General features: G+C 43.4%; 1 protein-coding gene across 3 annotated transcripts in view; it reads right to left on the bottom strand.

Moving 5' to 3' along the window:
- The window catches only part of PLAG1 (PLAG1 zinc finger), a 45,003-nt gene that overhangs the window by 12,208 nt on the left and 7,671 nt on the right, over positions 1–25,124 (bottom strand). For 2 of the 3 annotated variants that reach the window (XM_062189578.1, XM_062189580.1), the window contains exon 2: positions 837–941. The exons of the other annotated variant lie outside the window; for it this stretch is intronic. The gene's annotated coding sequence lies outside the window, so the exon portion shown is untranslated. The remainder of the gene's footprint in view (positions 1–836; positions 942–25,124) is intronic. 3 annotated transcript variants of the gene reach the window in all.

The following is a 25,124-nucleotide window of genomic DNA, read 5'->3' as shown; positions in this document are numbered from 1 at the left end:
TATTTATATTTATATATATGTATACACACACACACACACACACTTCTAATCTGATTATAAAGCTCTGTTCGTATGCATGATGAAGCCTGCCTTGTCTCACTCCAACTCCTTTCCCAGTTGGGGGCCTGTCTGCCATCAGAGGACAGTTCAAGAGCTTGAGTCAGCACAGCCACTTTTTTTTCCCCCAGTCTCCCCACCCCAGGGCTGGCGATACTGGCCTCTAAACCTCAATCCTGTGTTTGAGGTCCTGCTGACATACTTACCTGGTGCCAAATCCATGTGTGCTTGGATTTCCAAGTATTGCTACACCTTGGCTCTGTGCCACAGAGCTACATCTACAGGCTTGGAAATTGGGATGCTTGTGTGTATCTTTTCCCCAACAATGTTAGCAAATTGCTTTTGTCCCACCAAACCTCTTACTCTAGAATCTTCTCCATCTGCCCATAGTTAATCAGGTCCTTCCTAGCAGACAGAAAAAGAGTGGCAGCATGGAACAGTCTATTACTCTGAGCAAGACTGAGAGAAGGAAGAGTTTCAGAGTTCATCTGAAGGCCATGTGGAGAACGGGAACAGATAAGCTTTACAGCAGCTATGCATTTAGTGTACAGAGTGGGGTGCACTGCTCCTTGCCAGTATTCTAAGCCTTCCACTGGATCCTAACTACTAATGAAGTCCTGCTGATTGCAATATAGGTGGTTGGGTCTTACGACCGTAAGTGGCATGCTTATTATGTGGCATGCTTTTCAAAGCTTGTAATACCATATCTCACATTATTTAGAAATGGGAGTAAATGATCACTTTGAAAGTCATGCCATATAATGATAAAAGCCACCTACCTGAGGCCCTGCTCCAAACTCTAGCAAGGCAACCTTATTAACAGACTGTGATAGAATGAAGCATTCTGGGTGCCAAATACAGCCAAGGCAGCACCAAGAGGCAACCTAAAAAGAAAAGAAGAGTTAGTTTGAAATTCCAAAAGTCAGGCTCAATCTGGTCAATGGCATAGGAACCAAATTGGATTTTATTCGTTATAATTTATTTATAGTTTGTACTTTATAGTTATTGAAAAAATCTATTATAAACCTTATTAGAAACAAATGTGAAACACATAAAATATCAATAGTACATGAAACAATGAAAAGCAAACAAATCAATACCCCTAGATTTACATATCTGCTCCACCCTTCTTGAATCAGTTATCTAGATTATTCATACTTATATTTGGTAAAACAGTATTTCAAGTGCACTGCCAACTCTCAAGGTTTCTGCTTAATTTCATTATTTATATTCTAAAACACATCTATTTTCTTGGTACCATAGTTTTCAGAAAAACCTTCAGTGGTATCTACCATGTTCTAAGCAAAAGCTGAGACAGCAACCCCACACCACAAGTGCTTTTCTCAGCCAGGTACTAGAGCCATCTGCCATGGAGAAGACTGAGGGGCTGAGCGCCCTAACACAGAGGCAGAAAAAAGGGCTGGAACCATTTCTCAGCTCCTGAGCTAGTCTTTATGATGTGACTGTTACTTGTTTCCAAGTGAATTCCCAGGGGCCAGTCTTCCAAAACACACAAAGAAACCCAAAATGTATCCTGAAGCACTCAGTGTTCGGGGTTATCCTCAGCGCTCTTCTGTTTGCACAGATTATGAAGACAGACCTCCAGGAGCGTTAACCAAGACAGGAAAGGGATGCTGTAAGTTTTACACAGAAAAGCACCTACTTTGCTTCCCTAAACCAGAGTCAAGGTTCAATCATATATGGTTGCCACTCTATGAAGATAAATTATCTGTTAGGAAGTACAGTTTTTAGTAAAAAACGTGCCTAAAGTATTTTTTAAATTTTAAGAAAAGTTGCAGAGTTGCAGAGATGGAGATCTCCCATATGTTGGTTCACTCTTCAAATGGTCACAATGGCTGAGGCTGGGCCAAGCTGAAGCAAGGAGCCTGGAACTTCATCTGGGTTTCCCATGTGGGTGCAGGAACCCAAGCACTTGAGCCATCTTCTGATGCTTTCCCAGGTGCATTAGGGAGCTGGTTCAGAGGTGGAGCAGCCAGGACTTGAAATGGTACCCATATGGGATGCTGGCATTGCAGGTGGTGGCTTAACCTGCTACACCATAATACTAGCCCCTCAAAATATTTTTATAGTAACAAATCAATAGTTAGAAACAATATTATATGGTATAAACAAGTATCAAAGAAGGTCAGAAAAGGAAAAAGATGTACAATTAGGAAAGGCGAAAAAAAAAAAAAGAGAGAGGAAGGAAGCAAGCAAGGAAGGAAAAGTGTGTGTGTGGCTGAGGGTGGGCATGGCAGCCAAGAACTCAGGGGTCAGATCTGAAGGTGGTCTGGACTCCAGGATGACTTTCTGGCTACAGTGTGGTTTCTAGACATTATAAAGGATTCAAATGAGAAAATGCACAGAGGCCCAGTGGCTTGGACATCTCACACTCAAGTACTCATGATAAGAAGCGGGTAATCATAAAATACCGACAGGATCAAAAGCGCCCATAAAAGCAAATTCTAAGGGACACAGGATGGGAGAGGGGGAGAGGGAATGCTAATGTGATATGACACAAAAGATGGGTCCAAAGTGAGGTTTCCCAGGAGAAAGGCCACTTCAAGCCTGACAATATTATGGCTGGCGCCGCGGCTCACTAGGCTAATCCTCCGCCTTGCGGCGCCGGCACACCAGGTTCTAGTCCCGGTCGGGGCACCGATCCTGTCCCGGTTGCCCCTCTTCCAGGCCAGCTCTCTGCTGTGGCCAGGGAGTGCAGTGGAGGATGGCCCAAGTGCTTGGGCCCTGCACCCCATGGGAGACCAGGATAAGTACCTGGCTCCTGCCACCGGATCAGCGCGGCCATTGGAGGGTGAACCAACGGCAAATGGAAGACCTTTCTCTCTCTCTCTCTCACTGTACACTCTGCCTGTTTAAAAAAACAAACAAACAAACAAAAACAATATTAACACGAAGAGACAAAAGGAAGAAAGACTAAGACAGTTGTAAGCCCAATGTCCTAGAGAGATTCAAACCCAATGACTGTTTTTATTTATTTATTTATTTATTTATTTATTTTTGACAGGAAGAGTTAGACAGTGAGAGAGAGAGAGAGACAGAGACAAACGTCTTCCTTCCATTAGTTTACGCCCCAAATGGCAGCCACGGACGGCACGCTGCGGCCTATCTGAAGCCAGGAACCAGGTGCTTCATCCTGGTCTCCCAGGCGGGTGCAGGGCCCAAGCACTTGGGCCATCCTCCACTGCCTTCCCGGGCCACAGCAGAGAGCTGGACTGGAAGAGGAGCAACCGGGACAGAATCCAGTGCCCCAACCGGGACTAGAACCCTGGGTGCCGGCACCGCAGGTGGAGGATTAGTCAAGTGAGCCGGGGCACTGGCCCCCAATGACTGTTTACCTCATGTGGGGACCTAATGACCACCACTGCAAGACACAACAAAGTAATTTAGGGAGGAGCAGCAGAGACAGGACTTCGAGGAGGAAGAAAAAGGTCCAAGAAGCATAGAAAAATAAAGCTGCTGCCATCTGTTTGGCACTGGGGCATGGAGACTCCAAACTTGAGCAAGAAAGTGTGTGGGGTGGGTGGGATGGAATGAGATAATGGGAAGAGAAGGAAGAGGGAGAAACATGTAAATGACAACCAGTTGGGTGATAAGAAAAGGACTTCCAAAAAATGGAGGTTTTTTAAAAAACAAAACAAAACAAAACTCTGCATCCAAAGAGAGGAAAAAAAAAGAAGGTAGGGTAGTGGTTAAAGGGGAAGTCAGGATCCTGGGCGGGAAAGGCAATGAAAGTGTTACACAGGGAGCATAAAGAGGCAGAGAAGAGTTCGGGCCATAATCCTGAAAGACACATCCCAAATGCCATAATCATGAGCGTTGAAATTCCCCAAGACCAGAATCTCTAATGTCTAAAATTCCAAAAGATTTGAAAATAGAATTCTAGAGAAAATAATTAAAAAAAAAAAAAGGACCCCTACCTTATACAAAAATCCACTCAAAATGGATCAAGGATCTGAATCTATGACCTGATACCATCAAATTACTAGAGGAGAACATTGGGGAAACTCTTGAAGGAACTGGCACAGGCAAAGACTTCTTGGAAAAGACCCCAGAAGCACAGGTAAATAAAGCAAAAATAGACAAATGGGATTATATCAGACTGAGAAGCTTCTGCATTGCAAAGGAAATACTCAAGAAAGTGAAGAGGCAACTGACAGAATGGGAGAAAATATTTACAAACGTTGAAACTGATAAGGGATTAATATCCAGATTCTATAAAGAGCTCAAGAAACTCAACAACAACAAAACAAATAATCCAGTATAAAATGAGCAAAGGTCTTGAGCAGGCATTTTTCAAAAGACAAAAAAACATTTTAAATATAGGCTCTCTATAAAATAGGTGACAAAATAATTTTGTAAGGATAACATTTGGTATACTAATGACAGCTGCATGTAACAATTATGAGCAGATGAACTGTATTCACAAGGGAATAAGAAACAAAGGAAACAATTAAGTAGACAAACATACCACTACAACTGGTTACTGCACCCAGCTTTATAATGGTGGTCTTTTGAAACATGATGAGGAATGACCAGAACTTTCAGATGGGACTGACCAAAAACTATGAAAAGTCACCAACACATTTTCAGTTGCCCAAAGCGATAAGCTCTTGAGAAATTTTAACATAAATGTGCAGTACAAAAAGGACATCTCTTCATTTACTGAGCAAGTCACCATGTTTTTATGTCTATGCACAGTAACTATACACAAAATCAGTGGGACAATACATTTTCCCATAGTCAGATTTACAAAAAATGAATAACAAACTAGGACTCTCTAAAGATCTTTACACAACTTATATCTCCATGAAAATGCTATGAAGATGAAATACTCATCACAGCAAATTGTAAAAAAAAAATACACTTTAAAATAGTGAGGGAAATAGCTACAAAAAACACCAAAAAGAAAATTAGACTTTCAGAATTTTAACATCAGGATTTTGGACTTCATTTTAGAGTTTAGATATTTTAGCCTTTGAGGATTTCAACACTTGGGATGATATGAGGGCAGCTGGGATGTCTTTCAGGATTATGACTGGCACCAGAGGGAAAACAAGTAAAGCGTTCTTGAGGGACAAGGCCAAATGGAGAGCAGGGCAGAGTGGAAGGTTTTGATCATGGGCAAGTAAAGGGGTCTCTTCAACAACTCTGGGGGATGCATGTTCTTCCTGGCGAGGTTGTCTGGGAGTTGAGCCCAGAAAATGCAATGGCCAGTGCTAAGTGGAAGACTCCTACAGACACAGGTAAGAGTGAAGGAGGAGCAAGGCAGGAAGTACATCAGCAGTTACCTGGGGACAGAAGGTAGGAAAAGGTGGGGTCAATCACACAAGGGCATGAGTGAACTTTTGGGAATGATGGCTATGTTCACTGGGTTGGCTTTGGGATGGCTTCAGGAAGATGGAAATGTATGTTGCAGTTAAGTCAATGGAATGCTTTACACATATTCAGTTTACAGAATACCAATTATACACCAACAGAGCTGTAACAAACATAAAAAATGGCTAAGTTTTCACACTGAAAAAAATTGATGAGAGTGAGAAATATGAATTTACTTAAGTATGAAAAGAAAACTTTCTGTGAACTGAAATACCTCAAAATGGCTAAACTCTCTACTTCTCATTCAGAGGGAAGGAAAAACCAAGATGGGAGGGATACTGCCTTGAATGTGAATCACATTCAATCCTTACTAGGAAGGATACAGAGCTAGTCAGTTTTTAGAGCCACATTCTCAGCTGTCAAACTTGGAGGAAGCCAACACAGTTCACCTGTTGTTCTATGGACTGGCATCTCATACTACATGATTTAAAAGCTCCAGGAATACACTTGAACTGGAACTGAGATGTACAGATAATAAATAGTTCACTGATAAGTTCCATTTATCAAATACCAAGTGCTCACTGAAGTGTTTCAATCCAGTCTCTGTTTAGTTCTTTTAAATATATTCATCAGTAACAGCTTTAAACAGAAAGAATTCCCATGCTAATTGGTAGCTTGCCTTTGATTAACTCAATAAAATAAGTAACAGCAGAGCCATGCATGGGCAGGTGTTTCAGGTAGAGGGAGGTGGGTCTGGGTAACCTCAGATTTGCTATTTGGGAGCAAAGAATGAGTACAACAGACTTGAGCTATGAGACTGCATGGAGATGTATGAAGTCACATTGCCAGGGTCTGAAACTTTTACATTATTCTGATGGCTTACAAATCATTCTCAATGTAGGTACCTGGGCCACACACTCTCCAATTCCACTCCCCTCCCCCAACCTGATTTCACTTTTAGATTATTCTGAAAACCACCGATCTTTATGTTCCTTTGCTGCTTTCTGGGACAGAATTAAGTGGTGAGTCTCCCTTCAATTTCTGTTTAGGTTAATATTTTTAAAAAGAAACCTGACCTTTCTAAATTACAAACTCACTTAGGCCTTTGTAGCATTTACTTACAGGTAATTAACAAAAAGGGGCTCAAATCCATCAGTGCAAAACCCTGGAATCCTTTTACTTTGAAGCTTGAGTACGTCAAAGCACTCAGGCAGCCCCCTCTATACCGAACAACACTCATCATTTGTCCCCACAATCTTGGTCTCCTCCCTACTGTGACACAGAGACATAGTGCAGAGAGTTCTTCCCATAATCTCAGGCAGTACCTTTGCTCAGCTACTTGAAAACTCTGACATAAAGGCAAGCATTTGGCCTAGAGGTTAAGATGCCAATTAGGATGCCCTTGTCCCACATCAGAGTACTTGGGTCCAACTTTCCACTCTGGCTCCTGGTTCCAGCTTCCAGTGAAAGCAGAACTTGGGAGCCAGTGGTGATGACTCAAGTAGTTAGGTTGTTGCCACCCATGTGGGACACTTGGATTGAGTTCCTAGTGCCTGCTTTTGGTCCCAGCCACTTAGGGAGTGAGCCAGTGGATGCGAGCTCTGTCTCTCAAATAAATAATAAAAAATAAACAACAAACTCTAGCTTCGAAATGGCCCCAAAACACAGACCCTTACCTCAGTTCAGAGGTTGTGCTTTTTGGGAATCAGAACTGCATTTGAAACCTGCCCACCAGTGTAACTTTGTACAACTGATTTACTTTCTTTAGAGTTTTCCTCTGTAGGGTAAGAATTCTTATTTCACAGTACTGTGAAGCATGAGACAATGTGATAGGTGTAAAGTCTCTAGCGTGGTCTGAGGGTTCATACTGAACACAAAGCTACAGTACTCAGTGTGTTTCTCAGAAAAAAGTGCTTCCCCAAAATGATCTGATTTGGACTTAAAATACAAGTTTTTGGGTTTTTTTTTTTTTTTATATTAAAAGTGGCATCTGGTGAAGTAGGATACTTTTGATCCTCTCGTGTATACCTTAAATCATAGGCTAGTCATGGTCATAGATAAATCATAGCTAAAATAAAACTGATCAATGTGGTGCTAACATTTTGTGTGTTAAACTGAATGGTAATTTGAGTAATATGTGATTACCTACTATCCAAGGGTGGAGCAGACATCTGCTTGTGGCTTAACTGGTTGGTACAAGATTTTAATGAACCTGTGTGAAAATATTACATTTCCTAACTATCAGAGAAAACAGTGACCACTCAGAAAAAAATCTACTCTACTGACCTATACAGTAACCCAAATCCCACACTGCAAATCCTACGACAGGAGAAATGTCTTGTTCACAGAACCTCACATCAACTTGCTGCACCCCTTCTCTTGGAGCTGAAGCAAGGGCTGGCAAGTGTGCAGCACTGAATCCCATCGTGCAGAGCCAGGCTGGTGGAGGATAATATGGGGATCCAACAATGGAAAAAAAATGAGTAATCTACAACTCACACTACAAAAGAGGGCTGCCTTAGGACGGTCACTTCGCAGAGTTTCAAAGTGAGAAATGTGATGTTTCCAAATGACTGTATGTAGACCATTTTTATGCTCTTGTTAAAATGTAACAAGAAATGTTTCTAAACACTAGACATAATTTTAACTACTTAAATTTACACTAGGTATATCTTTATGCTGTTCATGTCAAATCTATCTATGGTTATCTGCCACAATGATGGACTTTTTTTTTTTTTTTTTTGGCCTTAAATTTCTTACTGGCATTGATCATAAAGGGATGAATGATATATAGACTTGAGTATGTACTTTCCCATCTAGTCACCTGTGTGAAACTGGATATGCTTTTCTACCTTTCTGACTGTTACTATCTTTAATTGTAAAGAGAGGATAGTCAATTCTTACTTAATGGAATACTGGGAAGCAGGGGTGAAGGCCACAGATAAATCACAGCTAAAAGAAAATCAGTCACTATAATAAAATGACAAATGGTCATTTTGTATGTTGAACTGAGACCTGGTTAGTTTATATAAAACTATGGATTGAGTCATGCTGGGGAAAGGGGAAAGATGATCTTAGAAGTAACAAGAAACAGTAAAGAAACCCTCGGTCCTGTTTGCAATGTCTTCTGTTGGGTCTTAGCAAAAAACACAGAAATGCAGGGGTCCTGCCTTCTATGTCCCATTTCTGAATGCCTAACAAATAGGACAGTGGATATACAAAGAAAGCAATCAAATATTTAGTGCACAACTAATAGGAAGAAGAGAAAAAAGAAGGAGGAGAGTTTTCCATTCTGCTGGCCAGATGGAGCAGTGGAAGAAAGCAGTTGCCTTGTCTATTGAGTTACCTCTGCCAATGACTGGGGATTGACAGAATGCTTTAAATTTTAAAATTTTCTTGGATTTCCCTTTGAGTATCCAGCAATCAAGATGACATTGCTTTCTTTTTGACTTGGCCCACTCTCAACAGATACCAGCATGCTGCAGTCACTGTGCCATCTTGTGGTCATGTCTAGAAAGTTCGTCTTCCCTAACAGACTGGTGTAGTCCCTCTACCTGCTCAGAGGCTCTGGGAATTAGTTGTGAGAACAAACTTACAAATAATAAAATCTCTATCATGAATTACCAAAGTATGCTGGAGAAGACAAAGATTAACCAGTCAACAGTTCTACCATCAAGGACCTTGTGGTCTATTAGGGGAGGCTTCTCAAAAGGGTATTTATGATTGTTGAAAACCACAGAATACTCATAGAAGGCAGAGAATGCCACACATGAGTACTGATTAGGTACAATGGGAATGTACAAAAAGCAAAGATACTTCCAAGCTTTGGGGATGAAAGTTGGAGAACAGACAATCAAACGGAGAGTGGAGGGAGGCAAAGATGGGAACCAGTGCCAGGGAGGCTGGAGAAGTTGGAGTGCATCTCAGAAGGGAGAAGCAGCAAGCATGAGGCAAGAATGGTTATGGCTTCCTTAATGGGAGCTGCCAGTGTCTAAAGGGAAAGAGTGGAAGTGAGGCTACAGAGACCAGGTGGGCAACTGAGTGGAGGCTGAGAGGGCTGCTACTTTTGCAATTTGACAGTATAGGGAAAAGGCTATTCTGAGGGCTAGGTCAGACTCAGTTGTGTTGTGGAAGAGCCCTTGTCTGGTGATTACAGAGCCAAGTGAACTACTGTGGCCCTTTTTCAGCTTCTGTTTCCTTAGCCGTAAAATGAGATAATCAAGCCCCTTCAGATTGCTGTGAATAAACGGTGTTGTCGGTAAAGTGTTGTATCCCAGTGAGTAACACTCAGAGAGACTTCTGCTGATGTTGAGCAACACTCAATAACGTGAAGACCCTGAATGGCAGCTTATTTAATGGGTCCTGGAAAACGAACCAGTATTTCAAGAGTTGGGTGAGGACCGGAGGGCAAGGTGGCCTATGGCAGAGACACACAACACCACAGGAGTGTGGAGAGGTGGGAGGAGAACTCTGCCATTCAGAGAATGGACAGAAGAGGCTTACAGTAAAGTGCAAGGAAAGTCAGTGGGCAAGAGGACAAACCAGGAGGTTGTCTTGTCACAGAAGCAAAAGAGAATGTTCTAAGGAGGCAACATAAAAGACAGGCTAAGCCTTATTCCCTTTAGATTTAGCTACACACAAGATTCTAGAAATCTCGAGAACTATTTCAGAATAACCGGAATGGAACCCTGAGGAAGGAGAATCACAGGACACTAAGTCCTCCTCCCTCTTTGGAGAAAGCATCAGCTGAAGGAGAAGGCATGCAAAGGAGAGAGCTTCCTGTCACTGTGTTATTTCTTAAAGATTGCATAAGTCTGGCATGTTTCAATGTTGACAAGATTCTGGTGATGGAAGGCTAAGAGAAAAGGATAATGGATCAAAGTGGATGGGAGTGAGACACAGCACAGGAAAAGAGATGTGAGGACAGGGTGTGTGTGGACCTGAACCAAAGATCAGGGACCACATGGGAGGAGAAGTCCTGAAGTCTGCTTTGAAGAGGAGATGATACCTGAGCACAGCTGTCCAGGAAAAACAGATGCTTGGCCCAGTGCAGAGAAGGAGGGAACAACGTTTCAGCAGAGACAATGGCAGGAACAAGGCAGACATACAGAACATAGGCTGAAGTGCCAGAGGACCTTAGAAGTCTGGAGCCATGAGGTCTACAGGAGGAGGGAGAAGATGTTCCCAAGACAGAGCTGAAGAATAGCCTAGGGCCAAATCACAACAGGCCCTGGACTCACACTCTCAACCCAGACATCTGCAGGTCCCTGCAAAGAAAAGGCAGAGGGAGAAGATTCTTTCAGGGGAGTAGTAAGGTGGATACAGAGGGCGGTAGATGGAGGGGAATATCCCAGAGCAATAGTAACAGTCAGCTATGGTGACAGGACCAAATGGAACCACAGGGAACCCACATACCAAGAGCAAAAGTGGCATTGAAAGCATAAATTATTGTGAGAGAAGCAGAGGTCAGCAGGAGAAAGGGGATAAAGGGAGGCAAAGGATATGAGGCTGTGATTGGCATTTTAGGGTTCAAATTCACAGAGGTGGAGTGGTTCCAAGCAGTGATGGTATGTTGCAAAGCGCTGTGTGGGGTATTTTTAGTATGTACTGTAATTTCAGAGCATCCTGATTATGACTTCCGAATAGCCCTAGTACTTTAGATTTCTCAACTGACATCCTTCAGATAGTTAAGGTGCCAATTTCAATTCCTATTTTTTAAGAAAGGCGAACTGTTGGGTAATACGAGTAATTACTCCCTTCATTTATCTGCTTTGCAGGTTCCAGCTGAATTTGGCAGATGAGTTTCCCTCTCCCCCAAGTTATCATGAACATATATTAATATACGATGATCTTCCACTTATCCAGTAGCACCAATGATCTAAAACATATAGGGTAGAAAACAGAAAGGACAAACTTAGGTTCTGAACAGCAATAGCAGATGTCATAAATCCATACATATGATGCATGCACTTTATCCCCAAGGCATGTAGGTTGGCCTTCAGTGCCATTCTTTTAAGCAAAATAATAATTGGGCTACTAGAACTTTTGGTGCAGGGAAGATGAGCAGCCCCATGGATCAGAGGCAAATGTAATGATGGTAGCCAGAGGCGACTGCTAAGACAGGAAAACAGGAAGAGGTAAATGCATACAAAAGAAATCAAAAGGTGTAGATGCTGGCAGGGATTCGTTAAGTGATCGTGGCCCCCACTGGGAAAGGTTCAAGAAATGGACACATCAAATTGACCATGCATGTGCCAATCCAAAGAAAAAGTGGGCATTTATCTTTTTTCCTCAATGATGTTACACTCAAGAATTTAACTGAAGAACATATCCTGAGATGTGTATAAAGATTTATGCAGATGACTGTTCATCACTGCATTATTTAAAGGTTGGGAACAACATCCACTGCTAACAACTGTGGTGCTCATTCACAAGTAATATGGCTTTTAAAGAAGACACAGAAGTAGCATGTAGATACACAGGAAATAAACCTTTATACAATAACAGGGCTTTAAAGTGATAGGATACAAACCAAAGAAGAGCCAATTTAGTACTACATAGTTTTAAACAGAAAAAAAAAAACTGCCAAAAGAAAATTTCTGTTAGTATTTAACATAGTTTTTAATGACAGCAACAACACTAATACTATAGAAATAAGATACCATACAGCTCTACTTACTTTATTTCTATTGGTGTTATCCTGATTGCTTATGGCACATAATTCAATATTTACTTCTTCCATATTCAACCTTTCAAAAATTTTATTTCTATGAGACAATAATATTTTTGGAGGCAAAAAGAACTCAAGTCTTGTTGAGCAGAGGGGCCAGCAGAGCAAGTCAAAAATACAACAGGGATTCCATCAGCAAAATCCAAATTTGTAGGAAGTGCTACAGGACACCAAAACTAAAAAATCCACATCTTCAACCTCTAAATTTTAAGGAGGTGAAAAAGTGAAAGGTAACATGTATCAAAAAGACTTCAAAGATATTATCAGCTAACTGTAAGTATGGGTCTTACTGGATCTTGAACATATTGTTTTTAAGAAAAAAGACAACTGTCTGGGGCTGGTGCTGTGGTGTAGTGGATTAAAGCCCCAGCCTGCAGTGCTGGCATCCCACATGGGCGCCAGTTCCAGTCCCGGCTGCTCCACTTCCGATCCAGCTCTCTGGTATGGTCTGGGAAAGCAGTGGAAGATGGCCTAGACACTTGGGTCCCTGCACCTGTGTGGGAGACCAAGAAGCAGCTCCTGGCTTTGGATCAACTCAGCTTTGGCTGTTGCAGTCATTTGGCAAATGAACCAACAGAATGGAAGACCTTTACCTCTCTAACTCTTTCAAATAAATAAAAAAAATCTTTAAAAACAAAAAATAAAAAAGACAACTGTGGACATTTGAACTCTTACTAGATATCTGATGACATTAAGGATTAATGTTCTTTTGGGGTGTGATAATTGTTGATTATGCTTTTACAAAGAGTCTGTTCTGGGGCCAGCATTGTGGTGCAGTAGGTTAAGCCACAAATTTGGGATGCCAATATTGGATTCTCTGCTTCTGATCTAGCTCCCTGCTAATGTGCCTAGGAATGAAGCAGTTGATATCCCAAGTACTTGGACCCCTGTCACCCACCCAAGTGAAGACCCAGATGGAGTTCTTGGCTCCTGGCTTCAATGTGGGCTAGTTTGTTGTAGACATTTAGGGAGTGAACCAGTGGATGGAAGATCTCTCTTTCTCTTTATCTCTCCCTCTTCCTCTGATGCTCTGCCTTTCAAATAAATAAAGGAATACACATTTTAAAGATGTGTAAATACATATATACAAATGACATGAAAGTAATTTGTTCACAGGAGAGGGAATGGCTGCGGGTAGGGGGACAGATTAAACAAGACTGGCTGCGGAGTGACAACTGTTCTAACTAGTTATAGGGCTGGCACCGCGGCTCACTAGGCTAATCCTCCGCCTGCGGCGCTGGCACACCGGGTTCTAGTCCCGGTCAGGGCGCTGGATTCTGTCCCGGTTGCCCCTCTTTCAGGCCAGCTCTCTGCTGTGGCCCGGGAAGGCAGTGGAGGATGGCCCAAGTGCTTGGGCCCTGCACCCACATGGGAGACCAGGAGAAGCACCTGGCTCCTGGCTTCAGATCAGTGCGGTGTGCCAGCCGCAGCATGCTGGCTGCAGTGGCCATTGGAGGGTGAACCAACGGTAAAGGAAGACCTTTCTCTCTCTGTCTCTCTCTCTCACTGTCCACTCTGCCTGTCAAATAAATAAATAAATAAATAAAAAGAAACTAGTTATGAATATGATTAAATCACTCTATGGTTCCCTCTACCTTTGTATATCTTTAAAAATTTTTCTATTACAAAGCTTTTAAAAAATTGTAAAGGCAGTAATGCATTTAGTTCTTTGCAGTAAAACCTATATGTAGATATGCTACACAAACTCTATGGGTGCTTAATGAAAACCGGCTGACAATGACAAAAATCAGACACAATTTTCACATATTTTATGATGCTTTTATCATCTGCCAGCTAAGGAATGTACGTGATCATCTTTGAAAACCTGACCATACCTCGAAGCTCACAGGCTGATCAACAGATATTCTCCTCTACTGAAACCAAATAGTGATTTCCTAACATTTGATGCACAAGTATCACAGTAACCAGAGGCTTTAGTAACCATGATCTCAATATATAAGTTTTCTCAGAAAAAGCTTTTAACTTTTTATTAAGCAATCATTTAGTGCCGAATATGGCAGAGGCAATGAATACATTATGGTGGAAGTGACCTGAGAACCAAGGGAAAGCTTCCACTATGCTTGGCAATGTGTGTGTCAATGGGTGAGGTAGGGGCAGCCAATTAGGTCTTTGCCAAAGCCATCTGAGTGCAGCAGTGAGACTGAGGAGTGGAGGTGAAGACATGAAGGCTTGTAGGACAAAGAGGAGGGCCAGATGCAGAAGAAGAGCCAAGCAAAGGTTGTAAACCGTTTTGCTCTGGGGCATCTTGGACATCTCCACTGACTGAAGAGTAGCTGCTGGGGCCTGAACACATTCTTATTCAACAGGACAGGGAAAAGTGATGATGAACTTGAGTAAGGAGAACAGAGCTTCTCAACAGCAAAGAAAAGGAGAGATGAGAAAGCAAGTAAGGCTGTGCCCAGGGAACAGAGTGTTGGAATTGCCTTTCTGGTAGACTCAATTTTCTCAGAGGACCTCAGGTATGGTTACCTGATGACCATTAGAGACTAGTTCTAATACAGAACTACCTATAACATCCTTATCATTATTAGCTAGAATTTCATAGAATAGAGCAGTCAGGGATACTCAGAAAACAATAAACTACTCGAGCATTTAAATAATCAGGTACTATGCTGAGACTGTTTGTTATACATTACTCATTTAATACTTAGTGACTTAAATCTCTGTAAATGACACACATGCCTCATTTTCTTCTGTGAATGAGGAATAAGCACAGCACTGGTTCTGGGGAGCTGCTAGAAATAGAGTAACAGAAGCTGGTGCTGTGGCACAATGGGTTAAGCCACAGCCTGTGGTACCATCATCCCATATGGGCATTGGTTCAAGTCCTGGTTGCTCCACTTCTGATCCAGCTCCCTGCTAATGTGCCTGGGAAAGCAACAGAGGAGCACCCACATCCTTGGGACCATGCACCCACATGGGAGACTTGGAAGAAGCTCCTGGCTCTGGCCTGGCTGAATACCAGTCGTTACGGCCATTTGGGAAGTGAACCAGTGGATGGAAGGTATCTCTGTCTCTCCTCTCTATAACCCTGCCTTTCAAATGAGTAAGTATTTAAAAAAAAAAAAAAAAGAATGACAGCATCACTCTGTGGAGTACTCTGAACAGTGAGCACAGAGAAAGCACTTCTTACAGCAGGTAACACTGTTATTTTAGAGAAAGGAGCTAACTTGCCAGCTTTCTAGGTCAGTAACAGAGGCAGCTGGTCCACCACTTGTATGCTCCACAGAAGCCTACCAGCCTCCTTGGACCAGAGGGAGAAAACATGCAGAAGACATGTGGCTAGTGGAGCTGGTGTAGGGTGGTAGACAGTGTCAAGAGCTGGTGAGGTTGCAGGTGGTGAGAGAGGTGCAGGAGACCAGGGCCCTAGTCCACATCCAGCAGCTTGAGAAAGCACTGAGCAAGGTATTTTACCTAGAGCCATCACAGCCAATTCCAAGCAGGCAGAGGGTCCCGCAGCTTGGAAGCAGAAGACACTGCAAACTAGGAAGCTCTGGGTTGGTAAGAAGACAGGACCCAAGACCACTAAGTCTCTCCTTTGAACTGTTACAGCTCGGGATGCTTAAGTCTCACAAAACATCTTGAGTGCTTGCTGTGTGTAGCTGAGGGGGCATCAAGATAGGTAGGACCCAGTCCTATGAGCACAGGGAGAGATGCATCCAACTGTAAAGCAAGGCAGGCTGCATGATCAGTGCTATCACACAGGAGCTACAAGTCCACAAAACAGGCCATGTGCTCCATGCAAACACAAGACAACTCCAGGAGCACACAAGTGCTACTGAGGTCGTTGGAAAAGATGTGGTCCTAGGAGATGTGGGAAAATAATCCCAAGTACAGTGAGACTGGGAGGGAGCTAAAGGCACAGCAGGTTGAGAGTATTCATGTTCTGGTAATAAGCTATGGTGCTGGTTCAACCACAGGATTCTAAAATCCACTGTGTACTCTTAAGAGGACTGGGACCCCCATGTACATTACATTCAGAAAAAAACCTTACATAGGAAACAAAAGCTGCCTAAGCTGTAAACTGTGAGCATTTTTTAAAAAAAGATTTATTTTATTTATTTGAAAGACAGAGTTACAGAGAGAGGTGGAAACAGAGAGAGAGGTCTTCATCTGCTGGTTCACTCCCCAGATGGCTGCAATGGCTGGAGCTGCGCCCATCCGAAACCAGGAGCCAGGAACCAGGAGGTTCTTCTGGGTCTCCCATGTGGGTGTGGGTACAGTGGCCCAAGGACTTGGTCCATCTTCTACTGCTTTCCCAGGTTATAACACCAGGACTTGAACCGGCACCCATATGGGAGGCCAGCGCTTCAGGCCAGGGCGTTAACCCACTGTGCCACAGCGCCAGCCCCACTGTGAGCATTTTAATTAGGGCAAAAGGAATGTGGTGTGACCTTCTGTCCGGACATGTGTGACTTGAAAAGCACAGGCTGGAGTTCAAGGTGCTTTCAGTGGTCCTGTGCTGAGTGCCACTTATGGCTGTTTACAGGAAAATCCAGGGGGCAGCAGGATGCAGCATGCCCAGGGGTTGCCAGCACTGCCAGCACCTCCCAGCCCCAAGTCACTGGTGCAGTGGTGCAAATCATGATGTTAGAACTGTGTATGCAGGTCTTTTTCACCTCCTCTTGGAGTGGGGGGCTCTCCCCGTGTGACCCTGTCACTGTCTGTGGCTTCCTCCCTGCCTTCTTGTACTTGTCTCTCTTCCCTCCTGGTAGGTGTGCTTGCACGTGCATCTTCCTCCACCCATGTCTGGATCTCTTCTCCACCCCATCTGGAGGTGAGTGAATGTGTGTGCACGTGACAACTCCCTCCCCACTGTGTTGTCCTTCTGGGGGACACGCACATCCCTCTCCTCTCCCAGTGTGTGTGTGTACATGCTGCTCTCCTTCTCTGAGTAGGGGTATGTACCTCCCGGGTGCCATCCGCCTGCTGTGTACTTGTGTTCCTCTTCCCAGGTGGGTGTGTCCTTTTCCCTCTGGGGGGCTCTCCCCAACCTCTGGGTGCTTCTGTGTCTACCCGTTCAGGGTACACGTGTCTCTCCTCCCCATCCTAATGGGCCTAGTGAATCTGCCCATTGAAGTGGGAATGGTATGTCTCCTCTCAGTGGGACTGTATCTCCCCAAACACCTCGGAGTGGTCCCTCACTGCCCCTTGCACATCCTGATATAACGGTGGCTCCCCTCAACCTGGTGTGAATATGTCTCCTCTGATATCCTAGTATGAATGTCTCCCCTCTCATTCTGGTCTCTCCTCACATCCTGGTGTGAACATGCTTCCCCTCACATTCTGGAGTATAAATGCATCTTCCCTTATAATGTGGTGTCTCCCCCAAATATCTTGATGTGACTGTCTCCACCCTTCACATCCTGACATGAGTCTCTCTCCTCACATCCTGGTGTGAACATGCTTCCCCTCACATTCTGGAGTGTTTCTCCCCTTACATCGTAGTGTGAATATGTCTCCCTTAACATCCTGGTCCTGCAGTGAGTATCTCTCCCCACATCCTGGCATGAGTCCATCCCCCTCCTTACATGCTGGCTTGAGTGTGTCTCCCCTCACATCCTGGTGCAACTGTGTCTCCTGCAAGTCTTGCACACACTTCTCCTCATATTGTGGTGTGTCTTCAACACATCCTGGTGTGAATGTCTCTCTCCTTAAATCTCGAGCCTTTCTTCCCACACTTCGTGGTGTGTGTCTCTTGTCACATCCTAGCATGACTGTGGCTCTCCCTCCACCTCCTGGTGTGAGTGTGACTCTGTCTTGCCCACCCTGGAGTCTGCCTGTCACTCCCACTTCCACCTTGTAGATGTGTATCACTATCTCTGTCTCTTGCAGCTGTCAGTCTTTCTCGCAGCCTATCTTGGAGAAGATGTGAGTCTTTTCCCCACTGCTGAGTCTCCCCTTGGGCTGTACACCTCTGCTTCTAATCCCTGGTATGAGCTGGCTATGTGTCTATCTCTGCTTTCCTGCTCTCTCTCTGCTGAAATATAAACATAATTACATATAGCTGCACAGATAGTCTCCCCAGGCATGTGTGCCTTCCATCCCCACTATGTTTAAGTCTCTCTGGGATCTGGGGTCCGCCCTAGCATGTGGTGCTTTGGGTATGTGTACATTCTCTGTCCTCAGGTGGTTGTGTCTGTGTCTGACTTTGGGGCATGTGTACTTGTCTGTGCAGCCCCATGGCAAAGGCTGCTGTGGATGAGGGTCAGCTTGCCTGGTGGCACTCAGAGGTTTGTGGGTGTGTGTTGGGCAGGGCTCAGTTATGAAGGCAGGAAGGCATAGCTGTCCCCTACCTCCATCCCTGCTGACCGGTGTTGCACAATTAACAGGAGGCTGCATGCCTCTAAAGGGCCAAACCCAGGCCTCCTGTTGTGAATGCCATGTGGGGTCCAAAGCTCTCCTGGGACATGCCTTGGGACAGCACACTCTTGTCACACAACCCCTAACTGCCACTCCAGGCTTCCTCTGGCTACCTTTCATTACAATCAACTCTCTGACTGGTCCTGAAAGCAAGGCAGTCCTCCCCAGGTGTCTAGTGAGTACCTGCTGGGAGTACATGGCCCTTGCTCTCCAGGGCTCAGCTTAGAGAGGTAGCTGGAGGCACACAGGATGCAACAGTGTTCCAGGGAAGTTGTGAAGGAGGTGGAACCACAGCAAAGGCAGGCAGACTAGGGCCACCCAGTGACAGGGCTCCCAAGGGGGCCAGGGAGGGAGGCATGTGGAAGAGAACACTAGTCCCAGAGAGTTTCACTTTTAGGGTACTACACCATAAGGGGACGATTTCATAACGTCTGGGCCCTGGGGATACAGGCAGAATACAGCACAGATGAGGCTAAGACTGGAGGTGACAGCCACTCTGCAAGAGGGAGCCACACTCTGCTCAGGAGTTCTGCGCATGACAGGAGCTGCTGCTCCTCTTGTCTCCAGCACCTCTGAATGTAAGAGTCCTGTGTCCTCGTAGCTGGTCCCTTCACATCCCTCACTCCTCTACACAAAGGTTCCTTTATCAAGGTCTCCTCTGATCACTGTCTCTAAGGGTCCTTTTCCCTCCAGTCCCTAAGGCTAGGCCTCTTTTCACGCTTGTGTTCCATGTCACTTCCCTCATACCACCTGCTGCAATATGAGGGTGTCCTGCTTACTGCCGTTTCCCTTACTCGGGGGGTGGGGCGATCTGGCTTAGGGATGCACACAGTACCTAATCCAGGGAGGCGGGCACATTGTCAAGTCCACTGAATGAGTAAGAGATGGGAAGAAAGGTGTCCTGAACATAAACATAGAGACGTTAGTGCAAACCACAAGAGGTATGGAGGTCCTGGAGAGAGGGGGGGGTCTGGCTCACATGAAATTGTGAGCCAAAGGCACAGGAGCAGAGGGAGTTGGTGCTCAGGGAAAGTACACCCTAAGACAAGGGGACCTAGAGAGCCCTGGTGATTAGTGACAGGTGGAAGAACCACAAAAGGAAGTGCTAAAGAAGTGCGAGAGGAGGAGTGGGAGAGGCAGGAAAGTCAGAGGTGAAATTTGCAAAGGGTATGGAACATTGCAGAGGCCACATGGGAACGAAACAGAAAACATGCCACCAGATTTGGCACTTGGGAACTTTCAATATATGTTCTCTTCAAATGCAAGCCCCAAATGATGACACAGGCAGGATGGTTAAAGAGTAAGGACGTGGACTGGTGCTGTGGCATACTGGGTAAAGCTACCCCTGTGCCAGCATCCCATATGCGGATGGGTTTGAGATCCAGCTGCTCCACTTCTGATCCAGCTCTCCGCTATGGCCCGGGGAAAGCAGTAGGAGTCGGCCTAAATCCTTGGGCTCCTGCTCCTGCATGGGAAGACCTGGAGGAAGCTCCTGGCTCCTGGATCAGCGCAGCTCTGGCCATTGTGGCCAACTGGGGAGTGAACCAGGGGATGGAAGATGTCTCTCTCTGCCTCTCTTTCTCTCTCTGTGTAATTCTTTCCAATAAATAAATAAAAAATCTTAAAAAAAAAAAAAGAGTAAGGATGGGGCTGGCACTGTGGCTTAGACGGTCAAGCTACCACCTATAATACCAGCATCCCATATAGATGTTGGTTCGAGTCCTGGCTGCTCCACTTTGGATCCAGCACCCTGCTAACTCATCTGGAAAGCATCAGACGGCCTGAGAGCTTGGGCCCTTGCCACCTATGCAGGAGGCCTGGATGGAATTCTAGGCTCTTGGCTTTGGCCTGGTCCAAACCCTAGCCACTGAGGCCATTTGGGGAGTGAACCAGAAGACAGAAGATCTCTCTCTCTGTCGGTCTCTAGTTCTGCCTTTCAAATAAATAAATAAATCTTTAGAAACAAAAACAAAAAGAGAGTAAGGAGAGAAGAAGGAAGCAGACCACATGCAGATGGCTCTTTCAGGAAGCCTGACACCAACTTGAGTAGAAGGTGGGATGAAGGCAGAGGTCTTCTACGTCAGTTTGGGAAGGAAGAGTTAAGATGGAAGGGAAGCAATGGGAAATTCCTGGGGGGAGGGGCGAGAGATAACACAAGGACCCAAGCAATGCTGGAGTAATGGGCTCCAGCAGTCCTAGTGCAAGATGCTCACAGCCATGGGTCCAGCCTCCCTAGGGAAGCCAAATCCCCCTTGGGCCCCCGCAGGAGGGCTAGGCACCACTACAGAAGGATCCAGAGGCAGAGAAGAGTCAGGTGGAATTTACACCGACCAGGTGTGCCAGTCTTCTCTGGGGAGGCAGGCAGGGAAGGAGGCCCAGGAGAAGGATACATGCTGAGGGACCATGAAGACAGGAATGAGCAAAGGGCCAGAGAACGGAGAAACAGGTACAGACACATCATTAACCACTGTGCTTTGACTCCCAGTGGGTCCCTTTCTCAACAGAATGAAAACTCTTAGGCATGGTACTGGAGAGCTGATACATCCTGGCACCAGCCTCCCCTGCCAGCCTTCTTGGTCATTTCTCTACTCACTATTATGCCCTCTGCTCAGTGCCAGGCAAGAACCTGACTGTGCCACACCTGCTGCCTGCTCATCCCTCCTGTTCACTGCTCTCGGCATCCCCCACCATCCCTCCCACCCTGGAATCGAATCCACTGGGTATTAAGTCTCTTTCCTCTGTCCACTTTGTTAATGTCTCCACAACAGAAGTCTTAAACCTAAAAACTTAAGTTTCAACTGAACGCAGAGAAGTGGATTGGTGACTAGGGGCCTAAAAGAATGGTAGGGCCATTAATAACATTACATCAGGATGAACTGCTTGTTGGAGGGACCTGAGACTCTGAGATGCCTATCATCCATCCAGATCCAAATGGCTACAGCAAAGAGGCACTGGAAAATCCATGTTTAGAACTTTCTAGGGGGAGTGGACCTAGCAATAAAGACCTGAGTCTCCGCCTTGGCAGGGGGACCCCTGCTGCAAGGTCGAGTATGTTCATGTTTCTAGAACTCTGGTCTCACATCCATGGGCTCAATTTACTCCGGATCCCAAATCCACTTCATTTTCCTAACTCATCCTCCCCTGCTCAAACAGCAGCAGTGCCTTCCACAGCACACAGAGTACATTCCCCAGGCTGGTAACTCAAGGTTTTCACAATCAGTCTCAGCATACTTTTCCAGTCTTCCCTTGCACTGTTCCCTTACAAACCCCCCTCTCCAGTCAGACTGGTCTTCTTGGTGGCTGTGGACAAGCACACTTCTGCCTCCCAACCTCCTTCCACCCGAACCTCCCTCCTTCCTGCCTAGTCTTAACTCACGCCCTTTTCAGGGCCCTCTCCCTCCCATGGATACGTATAGATTTTAATGTCTGGGCCATTCATGTCACATTTTAAAATATACCACTTTGTGGTCTCTTTTTTTTCCCATTAATCCAACATCCAAAAGACATTTAAAAAAAAAAAAAAAAGGTAAGGAAAAAGCAGAGGCCATATACCAGTAACCTAAAAGTGGCATGAGGTACTCTTCCCCACTTCTGGCTCCCATTGGGAACAAAGAATAAAGTTTTAATAAATAGGATGTAAAGCAAATGCAAACCACAACCTGTCTCACTGTAGAAGCTATCAATGTCTGATTAAACACCAGTAATTACTCTAGATAGTAGCATCTAGAGTTGGGAACTGGCAAGAAACTTGGTAGTCTATAATTGTATTTTATATTTTAGATCGCTCAAATAATCATTCAGTCAAAAGTCTTGCTATTTTACACAAGTCCAGACAACTCTCATATTGCCTTATCAAAATAAGTTTAGCTGATTCTGACTCATCTTTAAATTGCTTTAAAGAATAAAAATGAGCTAGAGCACAGAATTTTTAAAAAATATTTCCTCTGCTCAAGATGATAATACTTTGATCTTGATTCAATATTTAATCACATTCCCAATTTCAATTAAGGTAAAAAAATTTCCATGGGTATTTATGTGTATTTGGGGGAGACAGAAAGGAAGACACAGGGCCTAAATCCCTCAAACCATGGGGATGGTTACGTGAATATCCAAATGGAGGTCTTGAATTTAATCTGTTATTTTTAATAATTGGGGTAATACTATTTATTGTATTAAATTCTCTCAACTCTTCTGGATGGGAAGATCATCAGTGACAATTTTATCCTGGAAGTCTAACATCTAAAGTTAAACAAATTAAGCAGTATTTTCAATTTTCCCGATACAGAATTATACGGTTTATTGAACTAAAACCATTCAAAAATTCTGGAATAAATGTTGGTTCATTATTCTGAAATTGGATGGCTTTTTTTGTTTTAAAGCAAAAATTAACAAAACTGTGCCTATTAAAGATCCATATTGTAAAGCAAAGCTCATTTATATTTTCAAAAATCTCCTTTAAATTATTAAGTTTATAAATTTCCCCTAGTTCCTTATGTATATTTTAAAAATAAGTAGACACACTATACTTTCTAACTTGAGTTATTTACTCAACATCAACTTTATGCCAGAATCTTTTATTTTTGCACACATTTATTATTTTATAAATACATTAACTTCAATATGGACATAATTTAGGTTTACACCAGCAAACCAATGTACAATAATTAGCTCTTATGGTCTTTTCATTCTAAAGACTTACTTGTAAAAAATAACAGAATCCTGATTTCTGAAGTCCTTATTACTTTTTACACTCACAATATGCTTACACTTCCTATCTCACAGACTGTTGTGAAAATTAAATGTGATAAAATAGATAAGTATTCCATGGCTTAAGCACAGCATTAATATTCAAAGCATTTTAGGTGATATAATTTAAAAGTCATGCTGGCTAATGATTCAGGGCATAATTTAACAAATCAAGTTAAGTTTCTTTTTCTTTTAAACAGAAACAGCCTTTTTCTGCTCATTTTTGGTTTTGTTTTTACTCGAAAGAACTTTTAAGTAACACTTGGCTAAAATATCTTGTAACATCTCTCATCTTTGAAGGATCAGGACTTCTGCTTTATTATTTTGACCAGTTTCAAGCTAAATTTAAAATTTCAGTCCAACTATACTCTAGTTTAGTGAAATGACAGATGAAACTAATACAAGTATTTACCTTTAAAAAGTCCCAAGTTTCATTTCTTGGCAGTTGAATACCACCCCTCTCAAAGTGTAAGTTTTTAACAATCTAGGCTCAGTACAGCATCAAACACAGGAACAGTCTTCTGTGTACACAGTCCCTTCTACACTCATGTTAATATGTATGCTCACTGTCCAGAAGTGGTTTTGGATGTTGTCGCTTGATAATAACAGAACAGAAAATTGGTGCATGTAGTTGAGGCACTGCCACACACAGGGTGGCAGCACTGAGAACAAAACAGACCCAAACAGCAAGAACACTGGCAATGGCCAATGGACGCACACAAGTGTGACTGAAATCTGATTAGGAAAACAGTTCTGAGACCCACGAGTATTTTGGTTTTAATTAAGAAATTCCTTTTAATTCTGGCAGAGGTATCATGCATGGTAGAAAAGCTATTATGAGTCAGCCTCTGAATGTGATCAATGGCACTTCTCACAGAAAACTGCTTTCTCGTCCTCTTTCTGTACTGACCAATAAAAGGTGAACTGAATATGATTAAAATCAAGCACCACATCAGACTCCACGTTTAGGAAGAGCAACTGTATCTTTAGTATGTATTAAAAAAAATAATCCAGGCTATGATTAAAAGTGCTCCAGGACAGGAATTTGTTTTAATAATACAAGCTTGGGAAAAGGAATATTCTTATAAATAAAAGTAGTTACAAAGTTAGAGTTTTAAAATAACTGTTTTAATTAGGCTATCATGTCCCCAAAGAAGGGCTTTTAAAGAAAACAACTGTAACAGTACTTTGAAAAAATTAAAATATCATGAAAAGTATTAAATACTGAATGATTACAAATTTCAAGTCCAACAGACATTCAACAGTTCTAACTTATTCACCACCACTTTTCTATGAAAAAATAGCTAAAGTAACTGAATATACCATGATCTCTGAAGTAATACTGGCTATGTATTTGAAAAAAATGTATTAATTGTCAAAGGATAGATGCTTACAAACTTGTGCAGATGGTCAAACTTCTATATGTATTCACCTTGTTTACAAACTTCTAGGCGTGCGCGCACACACACACACACGAGTTTTGGAGACAAAAATAACTCTTTCAGTTAAAATTCCATATATTGCAGCAGTAAATCAAGTTATGCAGTTAAATAGTTTAAACCTTCATGCTATGTCTAAAGAAATTTACTGCTTGATAACTCGCTTTTGATTTGTGTAAACACTTATGACACTATATTTTACATACAGTATCTTTTAGAATGTGATATGTGCCAAATTATTGCTGAGGAACGTCTGGCTTACACCTTTTACTTCAAAATCAACTGAAGCAGATCACATTACAAGGTACCTGTTCAATTAGCTGTTTGTTTGCAGAATAGTAGCTCTGAGGATGCTCATTTTATGGAGCAAGAAAAAGGAGCATGAAATGTCACAAACTCCTGTTCAGTGTGCCCTGTACTTTCTTTCCAAA

Source organism: Lepus europaeus, chromosome 4 (assembly GCF_033115175.1).
Source record: "Lepus europaeus isolate LE1 chromosome 4, mLepTim1.pri, whole genome shotgun sequence".
NCBI lineage: Eukaryota > Metazoa > Chordata > Mammalia > Lagomorpha > Leporidae > Lepus > Lepus europaeus.
This window is presented reverse-complemented; position numbering and strand designations above follow the sequence as displayed.